The 14,476-nt window shown below is 41.9% G+C and overlaps 1 protein-coding gene across 3 annotated transcripts in view; it reads left to right on the top strand.

Moving 5' to 3' along the window:
• The window catches only part of TMEM200A (transmembrane protein 200A), a 78,352-nt gene that overhangs the window by 17,165 nt on the left and 46,711 nt on the right, over positions 1-14,476 (top strand). For 2 of the 3 annotated variants that reach the window (XM_060753345.2, XM_067466764.1), the window contains exon 2: positions 5,724-5,874. The exons of the other annotated variant lie outside the window; for it this stretch is intronic. The gene's annotated coding sequence lies outside the window, so the exon portion shown is untranslated. The remainder of the gene's footprint in view (positions 1-5,723; positions 5,875-14,476) is intronic. 3 annotated transcript variants of the gene reach the window in all.

Here is a 14,476-nt window from a genome sequence, read left to right as displayed (position 1 = left end):
GGTCCTTCTCTAACCTCTTTAACTGGGCAGGTTTTTACAACTTGGATAATTTTCATAGGTCATATATCTTGTCATGAGAAAACCTTGTCATTCATATTTCACATCTGAGAGGCAGTACGGACGATATCACATCAGAGTTCTAAAACACAGGTCCCTGTTTCCCAGTCATTCAGTTTGCTCCTGCAGAATTCTTGTAAATATATTTTGAGGTGGAGCCTTTGAAATTCTCAACCGGAGAGGTCCTTAGCTTCCCTAAATGACATTTCTCGGAATTGTGCAGGAGCAAACCGGGGGATTAGGAAATGCAGACCTGCTTTTAGGTCCCTTTCCACACTGACGTATAATGCAGTTTGAATTGGTAGCCATGAAAAGCATACTGTCAATACATCTAAGGATATACCACATATTAAATAAAATCCAAGAATGTCTGAGTTCCAGCAAAAAAATGCAGTGCAGCAGATCCCAGGTCTAGGACCAAATAAACATCTGCTCCTGCTAGAGATGCTAAAGCGCAGTAAAGGATCCAGACAGGGGCTGCTAAAAAACACCCCAAGGGCAGAAAGAGGCTTTCCCTTTCCATTTTTTCCTTCCCATATGACTCTGATGCACTGATGTGCATCCCTCCTAGAAATGGAGGAGTGGAAACCCTGCGAAGTGGTTTGTGGCTAGGATCCATGTGTAATCTAATCACTTTCTTGGCCTCAAACCTGTTCCAGGCATGGCAATCTGATCATCCACACTGTGAACCCAATTCCTCTCAAAACTAGTTCTAAGATGGATGATAGTGTAGAAACACCCCAAGCCTCCTTAGATGAGCTTGCCGAACTCATCCAGAAAAAAAGGCATTTTGGACTACAGTTTGCAGAATTCTGCAGACAACTTGACCATAGTCATAGAATCATAGAGTTGGAAAGGACTGTATGGGCCATCTAGTCCAACCTCCTGCCATGCAGGAAAAGCACATTCAAAGTACCCTTGACAGATGGCCATCCGGTCTCTGTTTAAAAGAAGTAGCCTCTACTACACTCCAAGACAGAGAGTTCCACTGCTGAACAGCTCATATAGTCAGGAAGTTTATTGAGCATTGTAGTTCATCGAACATTGAAGTCCAAAACAACTTCCCCAGGTCTTTGAGATGATAAGTAATACATAGGACTCTGAAGCAAACATTTTTCAGTATACTTTCAGTATAGTTCTGTTATCCTGGAATTCATGTAAGTATTTTTAAATAAATAAATGATTTTATATTGTGCCAAGGAAAGCCATTCTTATTACATTAGATTGTAAACTGGAATGATTGCAAAATTTCCTTGCTTACATTTCTTTGGCCTTAATTGCATTAAGTTTGGGATTTTGTCTAGCACAAGATCAAGCAGAATTTCTGTTGTGATCCATCTGAGTTATAATGTTACAAGTTATTGTAACATCTGGCATGGAGGTTCAGAACAAGCAGCTCTTTATGAAACAACATCAAGGTTGTTGTATTCTTTTTGTGGACTGTTTGTATTATTTGAGTTAATTAGAAATGTGGCTTGTATAGATATAAATGGTGAATACCACAGCTCAGATGAGTTCTGAGCTGAAAGAAACCTAAGAATTTCATGCTAATAAGGTTCCAATTAAACATTATGCCAACCCCATGAGGGGGAACATCAAAGAGCCACTGACATAGTGCTTCCTCATACTAGAGTAAATGTTACAGTATTCAAATAGTTGTTATTGTTTTTGTATAACTTCAAGTTGTTTCTGACTTATTTTGTCCCTACATAGTTTTCTTGGCAGGATTGTTCAGATGGGATGCCAGGTGCACCTCAAAACCATCCATGGTAGCAGGGACTGTGTGGGTCCTTCAAGCCACTGGAGAAAGATTATAGCCAAATTCTGTCTTTGATCAAAGAGTTTCCCCTTACACAATTAAGGGTACAGACTGACCACCTTCATTCATGAATCAAAAGGAACAGTTTATTGATTGGCTGACACAAATTTATAAATTCACATTGCAAGGGTAGCACATGTATGGATAAAGATTGGTTTAGTTACAGTATCATTAAAGTATAATGGTTCAGTTACACAGTAGTGCAGGATGATTCCAGTCTGTCCTTGAGTGACTATAATGTATTTGTAGTAATGGATGAGAACTGAGTTAGGCACATTACCTTTTTCTTGTACTTTATCTGAAAAAGGTGGGAATAAAAATGAGAGTTGTACAATAAAATTGAGGTATTTTTGTTCTAAAGCCAAAAGATCTTTCAAACTCTGTGTCTCATAGGACACAGTTCTCAGGTAAAATATGTGTTACTTCTCAAAAGTAAAGTTAGTTAAGCTCTGGATACTTATTTATGGTATTGCAACACGTGTTGGGGAAGTTTTTCTCCAAAGTACCCTTTACCCCTTACAGTGTTGCAGCATTTTATAGACCTTATTTCATCAACCTTATTTCATGAAAGCCATATGACTGTTTTTTTCTACTGCAACAGACTAACACAGCAAACCTGGGAACGGATCCCAAGGAGAGTGATCCATGTTGTTGAGATGCACTGCTTTCTATTTGCCATTGTTAGTAGGAACCTCTTCACATGGGGAAATTTTGGCTCTGGCACATACATTCACCCACATTCCTCCCAAAGTGGAGGGGAATTGGCGCAACATGTTTCCTCCTCAACGACACAGAAGAAAGTGTTTTTTGCGTAGTTCCGATGGAGCTAGCCGCACTTTCCTCTCCATTTCCCCATAAGATGGGGAAAGGGTGCCGGGGACACCTTTTTGCCCACCTGATGGGGACAAGGCAACAATATGCCTTGTTCCATCTCCACCATATGATGGGGGAAAGAGGGGGTGCATAGGGCACCACAAGGCACCCCATGCAGTTTCCCTTTTGATGGCAACTGCTGGTGGAATGACACAGTCCTAGGGGCTGTGTGAAGAGGTTGTAGCTCAAGAGTATTAGGTGTAACATTAGACTTCCCACCTTATCACATCGAGAAATGTTCCCATCATAGGACACTTCATCCTCTTTTCAAGCATGGGGAGGCACTGAGCCCATCTCATGAGTTAAACTACTTCAAGCCATCATGCCTGAAAAGAGGCAGAAATGACCTGAAAGGAGGGAAGTCTGGCAATTGACTTCATCACATTGAGAAATTTCCCCCTCCTAGGACACTTCAGCCTTTTTTCAAGCACGGAGAGACATGAAGCTTATCACATGTTCCAGGGCTGGAAAGAGGCAAAAATGTCCTGAAAGAAGGGAACTCTGAACACCGGCCAGCAATCGTGTTCAGAGTTTCTACCTCTTATCAAGCTTTACTCCCATAGTTCTAATGGAAAAACAGGTGGGATGTAAAACATCAAAGTTCCCTGTCCTGTTTCATTGCCCAACCATCAGCAGTCTCTTGTATGATATGAGGTTTAGGGCAGAACAATATTATTCAATTTTATCCCATGGAAAGAAGTAGTTTTAAACTGGTGTCAGTCTCCTTTAATGTAAGGGGCTTTGGGAAGGATAAAGAAACTCTTGGCTTTTGGGTGTTTGGGAGGGGGGGGGGGTAATACTGACCGTATAATGAATGTAAGATGAATGTATCGCCAGCTCTTAGGTTTCCACATGTGTGATGGAGAGACGGAACTTGAAACTGTTGTCCCTGCTGACAATATAAGATTATTTATGCTAAAAGGATGGCCACCTGTTCTTTTCTATCTTAATGTGATGAGGTAATAAGCACCATGACTAGAGATGAAAGTAGTTAAGTTTACATTAGACAATAGCAAAGCAAGTTTGAAAGTGGCCTAAGAAATCAAAGAAGAGAAAATGCAGCTGATAAAACAGCAAGAAACATTTCCACTTAAGCAAGTATTAAGTAATTTCATTCAGAGAGATGTAAGAGTTGTTCAGCTCACCTTTAATAAGGGTTTCTCACCGAAATCAGTGGAATTCACTTAACTGTGGCTGAACGGTGCCTATGATACCTTCCTGACTGCTTATCTCAGGTACAGAAACTCATCTCACTTGTCATAACATTTTCCCCATCTTGTGTTTTTATAGGCCATTCTTTTGGATGACACAGATTTAGTCAGCATTCTATGAACCTTCCTAAAGTATCTCCCTTCTCCTTGTGTGAGTGTTTAATAATGCAAAATAGCTACATTAGTCCAGAAAAACTACATAGCATAAAAAGAAAGAAATATTTTGCGCTCCAATGCTTACTCTTTGCTTGCCATTTTTAAAGTGGCAGGAGAACATATCTATATGAAGAGTACATGGATTCTTCCTGTTTTTATTCACATTATTGGAAAATGTGCATCTGTGTGCATGTTTGCAAAGCTGATAATCTGATTTGACATTATATTAATAATGTGCATCAAAACCATTATTGCCTGTATGGAAACTTTCAAGCAAACAGCAGGGTGAATATAATAATGGGTAGTAAGGAGATAGAATGCACTACGTGATCAAATCACCCAAGAGGATATTTAATTAAATTTTCATCAAAACTCTCTAAGAGTATGTCCGTACTGGTGAAATTGTCATAAATAACTTATTTGTCCTTTTAAGCATTAATAGAGTAATAAATGTTATTAACACCACTGAATGTCCTTTAAATAATCCTTCAAATATTATTATTCATGAAAGAGTTGATAGCCAAACAATAGGACACTTTTAATTGTGGCACTGTTTATCACCTGCACAAAGAAATAGACAAAGTCTGGAAAATGCACATCAAACAGGGTAGGAGCCCACCAAACCTTCACAAAGCAGAATTGCTTTCCCATTGAAATTAATTAGGCAGAATATTAATTGGGCTCGGTGTGTCCCCTCTTCTCAGAGGAATGATGTCATATTTGAGTCGGTGGATCCAAACCTGCCTTTATTTTATCCGTGGGATTTGGAAATCCTCTTTCAGTGGTACATTTCACAACTTAAGAGTTGGAATGGGCTGGAAGAATCATTTAGTCTTTTGCCTCTACCTTTGCCATGGAGGTCTCACTGTGGCTTCTAGAGGATCCATGACCCCCTTCCTATATGGTAGCAGCCTCAGATGACTAAATGGGTTAGAATTTCTCTGTATATTTTTCAGGCTAACCTATGATTTTACTTTAATAGTTAATTTAACAAGTTTCTTCTCTGGGATTCTAACCCTAGTTCTCCAGATATATAAACTTGGAAAAAGCTATGGTTGTTTGAGCAACTGAATTTTTTTTTCTATACCAGTGGTTTCCAACCTTTGGGCCTCCAGGTGTTTTGGACTTCAACTTCCAGAAATCCCAGCCAGCTAATAATAATAATAATAATAATAATAATAATAATAATAATAATAATTTTATTTTTATACCCCGCCTCCATCTCCCCGAAGGGACTTGGGCAGCTTACAGAGGGACATGCCCAACAAAACAGGTTAAAATAAGCATCGAAAAACAAGCAATATCAGACATCAATAAACATAAAATCAGACAACATTATAAAAAAGATTAAAAGCTATCATGGCTGAGCAAATAAAGTGCTGTGTTTGGTTCATAGTTACTAAATGCAATGAATCCTAAGAAGAGCCAGGGAAAGTGCGACAATTGGAGGGCTGGGCTAGGAGGCAAATGTCCTTAGGCTATTAAAGTGTTAGAAGTGCCAGAAAGGGACCGTGATAAAGTGCATGAGATGGATAGATCGGGAAATTCTGTGGTGAACTGCCTAATCAAAGGCACAACGGAACAGCCAAGTTTTTAATGCCTTGCAGAAAATGGAGAGAGTGGGACCCTGTCTGATTTCCCTGGAGAGGGAGTTCCAGAGCCAAGGAGCCACCATAGAAGACCCTTTCCCTCGTCCCCAACAACCGAGCTTGTGAGGGTGATGGAAGCAAGAGAAGAGCCTCCCCAGATGATTGTAAAGTACGTGCTGGTTCATAGGGGAAGAAGCAATCACGAAGATAAAGCCCGAACCATTTAGGGCTTTATAGGTGATAACCTGCACTTTGTATTGGGACCAGAAGCTTATTGGAAGCCAATGGAGCTGTTTGAACAGGGAGGTTGACTGTAACTAGGAACTGTGACAGCTGAAGTCCAAAACACCTGGAGGCCCAAAGGTTGGGAACCACAATTCTATACAATTTTCAGATAGATAGACCACACGGGGAGAAATAAATAAATAAGGACAACAAATCCTTCCTGCAACAATCTGTATGCAATTTAATTCAGGCCTCAATGATTCCTACTTGTTCCAAACACAAGCCCTATTGAAAGAAAATATATGTAGGAGTTCTGTTCTTTGGTATAGATGGAAGCTCAAAATTCTTTGTTTGCTAACTGTACATTATTATAAATGTATCAAACATCCGCTCTATATTAACTCATAATGAACATATCCATCTGTCTATGGGTATTTCACAAGTTACAGTCGTCATGTTGATGGCTACCGTAATCACACCATATGGCAGCTTCTACCATATGCTAAGTTGCTTGTGTTGTTTGTTGAAGCCAATTACTACATGGATTTGGCAGGCATTTTTACACACCATTAAAAGTCTTTTAAGCCAGTGAGCAGGCAACTTATGTGCAGGACAGGGGCCAATTTCCCACCCTCAGACACACCACAGGCTGCCATCACCTTGTCCTGCTGGAATCAGATGTGCCCATATACCCACTTGCAGCAGGCTGAAATAAAGTGCATCTGAAAAGATGTTCCAGGATTTTAATTCTAACCAGCCCAAGGAGTTGTGTGTGGAATTCATGTCTCCCATTTTATTTGTTTCTTTCGTTTCTTTGGGAACACGGAACAGGAACATCCCACCTGGTATAAAAATCATCTCAACACAAAAGCAAACAGGAGCGGGTACTGGCTCCTGGCCTGCTTTTTGCCATCACAGAGTAAAAGGTGCTCGGCTGCAGGCACTGGCAGGCACAGGCACTCCTGCACATCTCACATGCATTCTGTAAAGGATGAACGTACACTTGGACAGGGGGGCCAAGCAATCACACCCACTGCCCAACAGCTTACAGGGTTATCGTTCAGCTGGACACTTCTTTGAATAAAGATAGTTAACTATAACAAAGGGGGAAAGACTCTCTTATCCCACCTTAGTACTATATTTTTTAAGTGACCAACTGGGATGTAGTTGTAGACCGATGTATTTGTTAAAATCACTGCCACTACCTCAATTAAATAGGTCTGAGGAAAACCATGTGTGTGAAGGTGAAAAGAGGCAAAGTTGTATTCAAGCTTTTTGTTCTTCTTTTTTTTTTTTTTAAATATATTCTTTATTAAGTTTTCTGTACAAAACCATCCCAGAGGGTTCTGAGATGTGGGGAGGTGAGAGGGAGCGGATTAGAGAGTGAAGGGAAAAAGGGGTGGAGAGGGTTAGGGCTTGGTGGAGGGTCTGGAGCGGGAAGTCAAGATGGGTAAGAGGGATAGGTGGGGTGGGGAGGGGGAGAGAGCAAAGTTAAAAAAGCTTGGCTTCCGAATAGTCTGCTGGGGTTATTCCATAAATTTGCTTTCTTGTTCTTCTATTTTTTATTTTATTTATTTATTTATTTTTATTATTATTATTTATTTTATTTTTTTTTCCCTTTTCTTGGTGGCTTCCTCTACCTTCTGTCCCAGCAGTCTGGGGCAATGTTTTTCTTGTCCTTTAAGAATGCTTTCATTAGGTCCCAGTCTGTCCTTTTTTCCTTCTTTTTGTCATACATTAAGCTGGCTAGTGTGTCCATGTCCATTGTGTCTCTGGCTTTTAGCAGCCAGTCTTCTGTGGTAGGTAGATCTTTTCTTTTCCACCTGCTTGCAAGAACCGTCCTTGCCGCGGCTGTTAGGTGGTATAATAGCCTTTCTTTGCTTTCTTCTAGTTCGAAATCTATTAAGTGCAGTAGATAGTACTCCGGTTTTAAATCAAACTTAACCTGTATAATTTGTTGAATTTGTTTGTGGATCTCCACCCAGAAACACTTCACTCTTTTACATTGCCACCATGAGTGGAAGTATGTTCCCAAATGGGACCCACACTTCCAGCAGCTGTTGTTCACCCCTTTGTAAAATTTTGCTATTTTCTGAGGTGTGAGATGCCAATGGTAGGCCATTTTAAGCCAGTTTTCTGTTATCGATGCCGCCTTAGCAAACCTTATTTTTTCTTTCCAGATTGTCTCCCACTCCTGAAGAAGTATCGTATGGCCAAAGTCTGTAGCCCACGCGATCATACTTTCCTTAACTAGCTCTGTTTCGGTGTCCCATGCAAGGAGTCTTTGGTAGAGCATTCTTATCAATTTTTTTTCCTTCTTCATTATTACCTCCCAAAAGTTCTCTTGTAGGGCGAAGCCGATTTTCTTGTCCTCCTTAAAGGCGTCCGCCACCTGGAAGTAGTGGAACCAAGACAGATTTTCATCCATCCTCCTGATTTCGTCTATCGGTTTCAGTTTTACTTGGCTATCCCTAATTTCTAGTAGGACTTTATAGGTGTGCCAATTGTTACTCGGAAAGTCTCTCTTGTGATTGGCTTCAATGGGGGAGAGCCAGAGGGGGGTTTTACTGTAAAAGTTTCTTTTATATTTGACCCATACTTTGAGGAGCGCTGCTCTGACGTAATGGTTGGTAAAGTTTTTCTCGATCTTAGCTTTGTCATGCCAGAGATAGGAGTGCCAGCCTCTTCGGATATCGAATCCCTCCAGGTTTAGCAGTCTTTTTTTTCCAAGCGTGGTCCACTCCTTTACCCAGGTGAGAACACATGCCTGATAATAGAGCTGGAGGTTTGGTAGGCTCAGGCCTCCTCTCTCCTTCGAGTCAGTCAGCGATTTGTAGTTGATCCTAGCTTTTTTGCTGCTCCACACAAATTTCAGGATGTCTCTCTTCCATTGAGTGAAGCAATAGCTAGTCCTGAGTATCGGGATCATTTTGAATAGGAATATCATTTTTGGGAGTAACTTCATCTTCACTATAGCTATCCTGCCAAGAAGGCTAAGATTTAAGTGTTTCCAGCTGTCCATCTTCTTCGTAATGTCTTTCCAAGTTGTTTCATAATTATTTTTTATCAGCTGGGCATTGTTTGCTGTGAGATGGATCCCTAGGTATTTTATCTTGTTTGCTATCCCAAACTGTGTTCTTTCCTGCAGTTTGTCTTTTTTTTCAGTACCCATGTTTTTTGTCAGGATTTTAGTTTTGGCCTTGTTGACTCTCAGACCTGAGACTTTCCCATAGGTGTCTATCTTGTCCGTCCACTCTTTGATCGTCTCTATCGGGTCCTCAATTATACAAACGATGTCATCGGCGTATGCCTTTACTTTGAATTCGTCCTTCCGGATTTTGGTGCCCTTCAAGTTTGTATCTCTCCTTATCTCTTCCAACAGGATTTCAAGTGTCATAATAAACAACAGGGGCGATAATGGGCAGCCCTGCCTTGTACCCTTTTCGATGTTTATGTTTTCTGTTTGTTGCCCATTGACTCTAATTTTTGCCCTCTGTGTAGAGTATATCGTACTTATGACATTGGTGAAATGGAAGCCCATGTCCTTCTCCCTAATGACTTGGAGCATGAAATCCCAGCTGACGCAGTCAAAAGCTTTCTCTGCGTCCACGAACAACAGGCCCAGTTCTTTCTGCGTGTTGGCTGCGTAGTATTCTATTATGTTCAAGATTGTTCTAAAATTTTCGCTCATATGCCTTGTTGGGAGAAATCCCGTTTGGTCCTCTTTGATGGTAACATTTAAAAGTTCTTTCAATCTGTTTGCTATTATGCTTACCAAGATTTTATAATCTGTATTGAGGAGCGAAATTGGTCTGTAGTTTTTCATGTTTTCCGTGTCAGTTGTTTCTTTTGGGATAAGGGTGATGGTTGCTTCTCGCCAGGTATCTGGCATACTGGCTTCCATTTGAATCTTGTTGAATATTACTTTTAGGTGCGGAACCAACTCTTCCTGGAAGGTTTTGTAGTACTTTGAGGAGAAGCCGTCCGGGCCTGGAGCCTTGTCTCTTGGCAGGTTATTGATGGCTTTCTTAATTTCGGCTTCCTCTATTTGTTTGTTGAGGGCCTCTCTCTGCTCATCCGTGATTTTTTCAGGTTTGTGGTTTGCAAGGTATTCTGTGATGTCTTCCATCCGTATTCTGTCTTTTTGATAAAGTTCGTTGTAAAACTTTCTAAATTGGTTTTTGATGTCATCGTCTGTATGATAGCTCTTCCCGTCTCTTGAGATTTTGGCAATATGGTTGTGTTGCTTTTTCTTCAGTAACTTCCTTGCTAGCCATTTACCTGGCTTGTTTGCATTAGCAAAGTGGTTGACCCTCATGAACTTTAGATTTTTTGCCAGTTTCTCTAGTTGGTAGGAGTTCAGCTGTTTCCTCAGGAGCTCTGTTTCTAATTTGGTTTTCTTGCTTTTTGGTTTTCTCTTGAGTTCTTCTTCCTTGTTCCTTAAGTTCTTCATGAGGGTGTTTAATTCCTCCTGCCTTTTCCTATTTCTTATCGCACCCTGCTGTATGAAGTGCCCCCTCATTACCGCCTTCCCAGCGTCCCAAATCACTTCTTCCTTTATCTCGGCGCTCTTGTTTAGTTCAAAGAATTCCCGGATAAGTTTTCTGTATTTTTCTATGTCCTCCTCTGATCTTATTAGGTAGTCGTTTAGTTTCCAATTTCGTTGTGGTGTTATTCCTTGGAGTTCTGTTAAAATGGGGCAGTGATCGGACGTTGCCCTGGGCAGGATCTGGATCTTGTTTATCTTGTTCATCAACGTGTTGGATACCCAGAGCATGTCGATTCTGGACCACGAGGAGTGCCTGTCCGAGAAGTAGGTGAAGTCTCTTCTTTCTGGGTATCTCGTTCTCCAGGTATCCTTCAGAAAGAACTCTTTTTTTAATTGGAGGAAACTAGTTGGTAGTTTCCCTCCGTTAGGATCTTTTCTGTTCTTTTTTGTTCTGTCTATGCTACAATCTAACACCCCATTGAAGTCCCCTAATAAGATCATCTCCTTGTTAGCGAATCCTGAGAGTCTTTTCCTGAGCTCCTTTACGAAGTTTGTTTTTGGACCCGTGGGGGCATAGATGTTGCATATTAAAATTTCCTGTTCATTTCTTCTGATTATTATCCCGACCATTCTCCCCTCCTCGTCCTTGAAGGCGATGGTTGCTTTTAAGGATTCCCTGGCGTAGATTACTACCCCTCTTTTTTTTTGTGATGCTAGTGCAAGAAATTCGCTACCCAGTTGTGGGTGTGCCAAAAGTGCGCTGTGCTTTTTCGGGATGTGCGTTTCCTGGAGAGCAATGATATCATACTTGCCTCTCTTGAGCTCGTTGTAAATAAGTCTTCTTTTGCTTGGAGAGTTCATTCCATTAACGTTATTGGAGTATATTTTTAAGTTATTCATCATTGATTGGATGGTTTATCTGCGTTGAAGGTCCCATGTCCTTTTCTTCCTCTTCATTGTCCAGTGAGTCAGGCCTGGGTCTTTTCTTATCTTTTCTGTTTCCTTCCTCTTCCTTCCGCCTGTCCTTTATGTGTTCGGGGTGGCAGTTGGTACTTTCCCTCTCTCTGTGGGTGTTTGGTGTTTGTGCCAGGTCTTTTTGAAGTTTTTTGTAAAAATCTTTTGCTTTATCTTCAGTTGTTAGCCAAAATTTGCTCTCCTTATATGTCACTTGAATTCCCTCTAGGCGCTCCCATCTAAATTTAATCTTATGTTTTTTAAGCTCTTCTGTCAGGAAGTAATATTTTTTCCTCTTGTTCATTGAGGCGGGCGAGAATTCTTTGAGTATTATTACTTTTTTACCTCTGTAACTCGCCTGGCCAGTGGATTTCAGTTTTATAATCTCATCACGAACGCTCCTCCTGCAAAAGTCAACCACAATGTCTCTAGGCACTTTATGTTTCCTAGCGTAGCTTGAGTTGACTCTCTGCACTGTATCTATTTCTTTGCACAGCTCTTCTGGTGCGATGTTCATTAGGTTCGCCGAGATTTCTTGAATAATCTCTCTCAGATTCTCGCCTTCTTTTTCATCTATATTCCTGAATCTAAGTTGGAAGTCAGTCTCTTTACACGCCCAGAGTTCTTGTTGTCTTTCTAATTTTCCGTTCGTTTCCTCCAGTTTTCTTATTTTGGCCTCGGTTTTTTCCTGATTCTTCTTTAAACTCATGGACTCCTTCTTTAATGCTTTGACTTCATCTTGGACTCCGCTGACCTCTTTCTTTATCAAGGCCATGTCTTCCTTCATTTCTTGTCTGAGTTTCCCTATTTCTTTCTGGAATAGCTTTTCCATATTTTGCTGGGTTTTTTCCTGACTATCTTCTATCTTTTTCTCTATGTTTTCCTGGATCTTCTGCATCTCCTGCAATAATTCCTTGAACATTGTTTCTTGATGTGTTGACATTCTCCTCGCTGGGGTGGGGATTGAGTTTGCCGTCATCAATGGAGTGTTGTTCAGGGAGGTCGTGGTGGTGGTTGTTATTATCGGGGTTGGAGCTGCGCTTGTTAACTTGCTTTGCTTCCCTGCCATTGGGTTTTTTTCAGACATTTTGGCCCTTCCACTCGTTGTTGTTAAGCTTGCAATTATTTTTGGGTTACCTTTCCTTGATTTCTTAGGGATGTGTTGTCCCCTAGGGGGCCCGGATGTCTTCCTTGGGGGTCTTCCTTCTTCCTTCCTGTGGCGTTCTCTGTGCAGATTGTCTTTGACTGCCTATACACTCCACTTGATATTATGTTGGGGCTAAATTAGTGCGCTTTGGTCCACACCTTTGCTTTATCCCCTTGGAGTTTGCACCGGGAGGGAAAGGGGAAGGGAGCAGAGGGAAAGAACGCAACTGGAAGAAGGGGAAAGAGACCTCTGATTAAAAAGGAAACGCGGAGAGGTGAAATCGGAGAGGGTGAGAGTGGCAAGGTAGAAAAGAGGCAAGAGGAGGAACGTGGAGTGGAAAAGGAAGGAAGAGCAGAAGAACAACAAGATAAGGAAGGAGGATAAACACAGAAAATAACAGTAGGAACAAGCAGACCTTGGTGGAACGGGGAGAGAAGTGGAGGCTTTTTGTTCTTCTTTGACCACTGTTATTTTTTGCTGACTGGACTGAAAAGAAATCTTCTTTAAGTTAGCTGAGATGCAAAGGTTATAATAGACTGAGGCAGACTCCAATTTGAAGGTGAAATAAGAAACAGGTTTATTTTAGAACTTAATGAACAGATCAACTCTTAAAAAGAGTGGTACAATAATCTTGATGCAGTTCAGTTTCTTGAGGCTTAGCTGGTTTTAAACAGGCAGTCTTACAATAAAGGCTTCAACTTTTGTTTCACAGTGAGTTCCTTATCCCCACACTGATCACTAACTGACACAGTGTGTCTTTGAGCACAGTAATACAAACTGCCTCCTAGAGCAAATCAGGCTTCCCTTTCACTGCCCCTACTCTGACCAGTGAACCAGGATCCTTTGTCTATCCCTTGCTCTAATTCTCAAGGTTCACACAAAAGTCTTCCCTCCCTGCCTAAGATATTCACAGCTCTCCCTTCTTAAAATATACGTCTTTACTCCACGATGTCTAAACTCCAACTTCCCTTACTTGTCAAATAAGCCAGCCTTTCCCCCCTCTAAATCTTAACTCCACCCCTGACTGTCCTTACTTACTTACTTACTTAGGCGATCCCTCGTTGGACGAGTAAGATGGTCTTCCATCATGGGTTTCCTTGTGGGTCCGCATGTGGCTGTGGAGCCCTATTCTTGCTCTGCATCTTCTTCCGCAGTGAGGGCATTGGTTTCCAGGTGGAAGGCGGTCCCGGTCGGGGTTGGCTTGACGCGCCTTCCTCCTGGCACGTTTCTCTCTTTCACCCTCCACTCGTGCCTCCTCGAATTCTGCAGCACTGCTGGTCACAGCTGACCTCCAGCTGGAGCGCTCAAGGGCCAGGGCCTCCCAGTTCTCAGTGTCTATGCCAGAGTTTTTAAGGTTGGCTTTGAGCCCATCTTTAAATCTCTTTTCCTGCCCACCAACATTCCGTTTTCCGTTCTTGAGTTCGGAGTAGAGCAACTGCTTTGGGAGACGGTGGTCAGGCATCCGGACAACGTGGCCTGTCCAGCGGAGTTGATGTTGGAGGACCATCGCTTCAATGCTGGTGGTCTTTGCTTCCTCCAGCACGCTGACGTTTGTCCGCTTGTCTTCCCAGGAGATTTGCAGGATTTTCCGGAGGCAGCGCTGATGGAATCGTTCCAGGAGCTGCATGTGACGTCTGTAGACAGTCCACGTCTCACAGGCATAGAGCAGGGTTGGGAGGACAATAGCTTTATAGACAAGCACCTTAGTATCCCTACGGATGTCCCGGTCCTCAAACACTCTCTGCTTCATTCGGGAAAATGCTGCACTTGCAGAGCTCAGGCGGTGTTGTATTTCGGCGTCGATGTTGACTTTGGTGGAGAGGTGGCTGCCAAGGTAGCGGAAATGGTCGACATTTTCTAATGTTACACCATTAAGCTGTATCTCTGGCATTGGAGAGGGGATGGCTGGTGACTGCTGGAACAGCACTTTGGTTTTCTCGATGTTCAGTGACAGGC

Source organism: Anolis sagrei, chromosome 1, assembly GCF_037176765.1.
Source record: "Anolis sagrei isolate rAnoSag1 chromosome 1, rAnoSag1.mat, whole genome shotgun sequence".
Lineage (NCBI taxonomy): Eukaryota > Metazoa > Chordata > Lepidosauria > Squamata > Dactyloidae > Anolis > Anolis sagrei.
The sequence above is the reverse complement of the archived record's forward strand: the minus strand, read 5'-3'. Positions and strand labels throughout refer to the sequence as shown.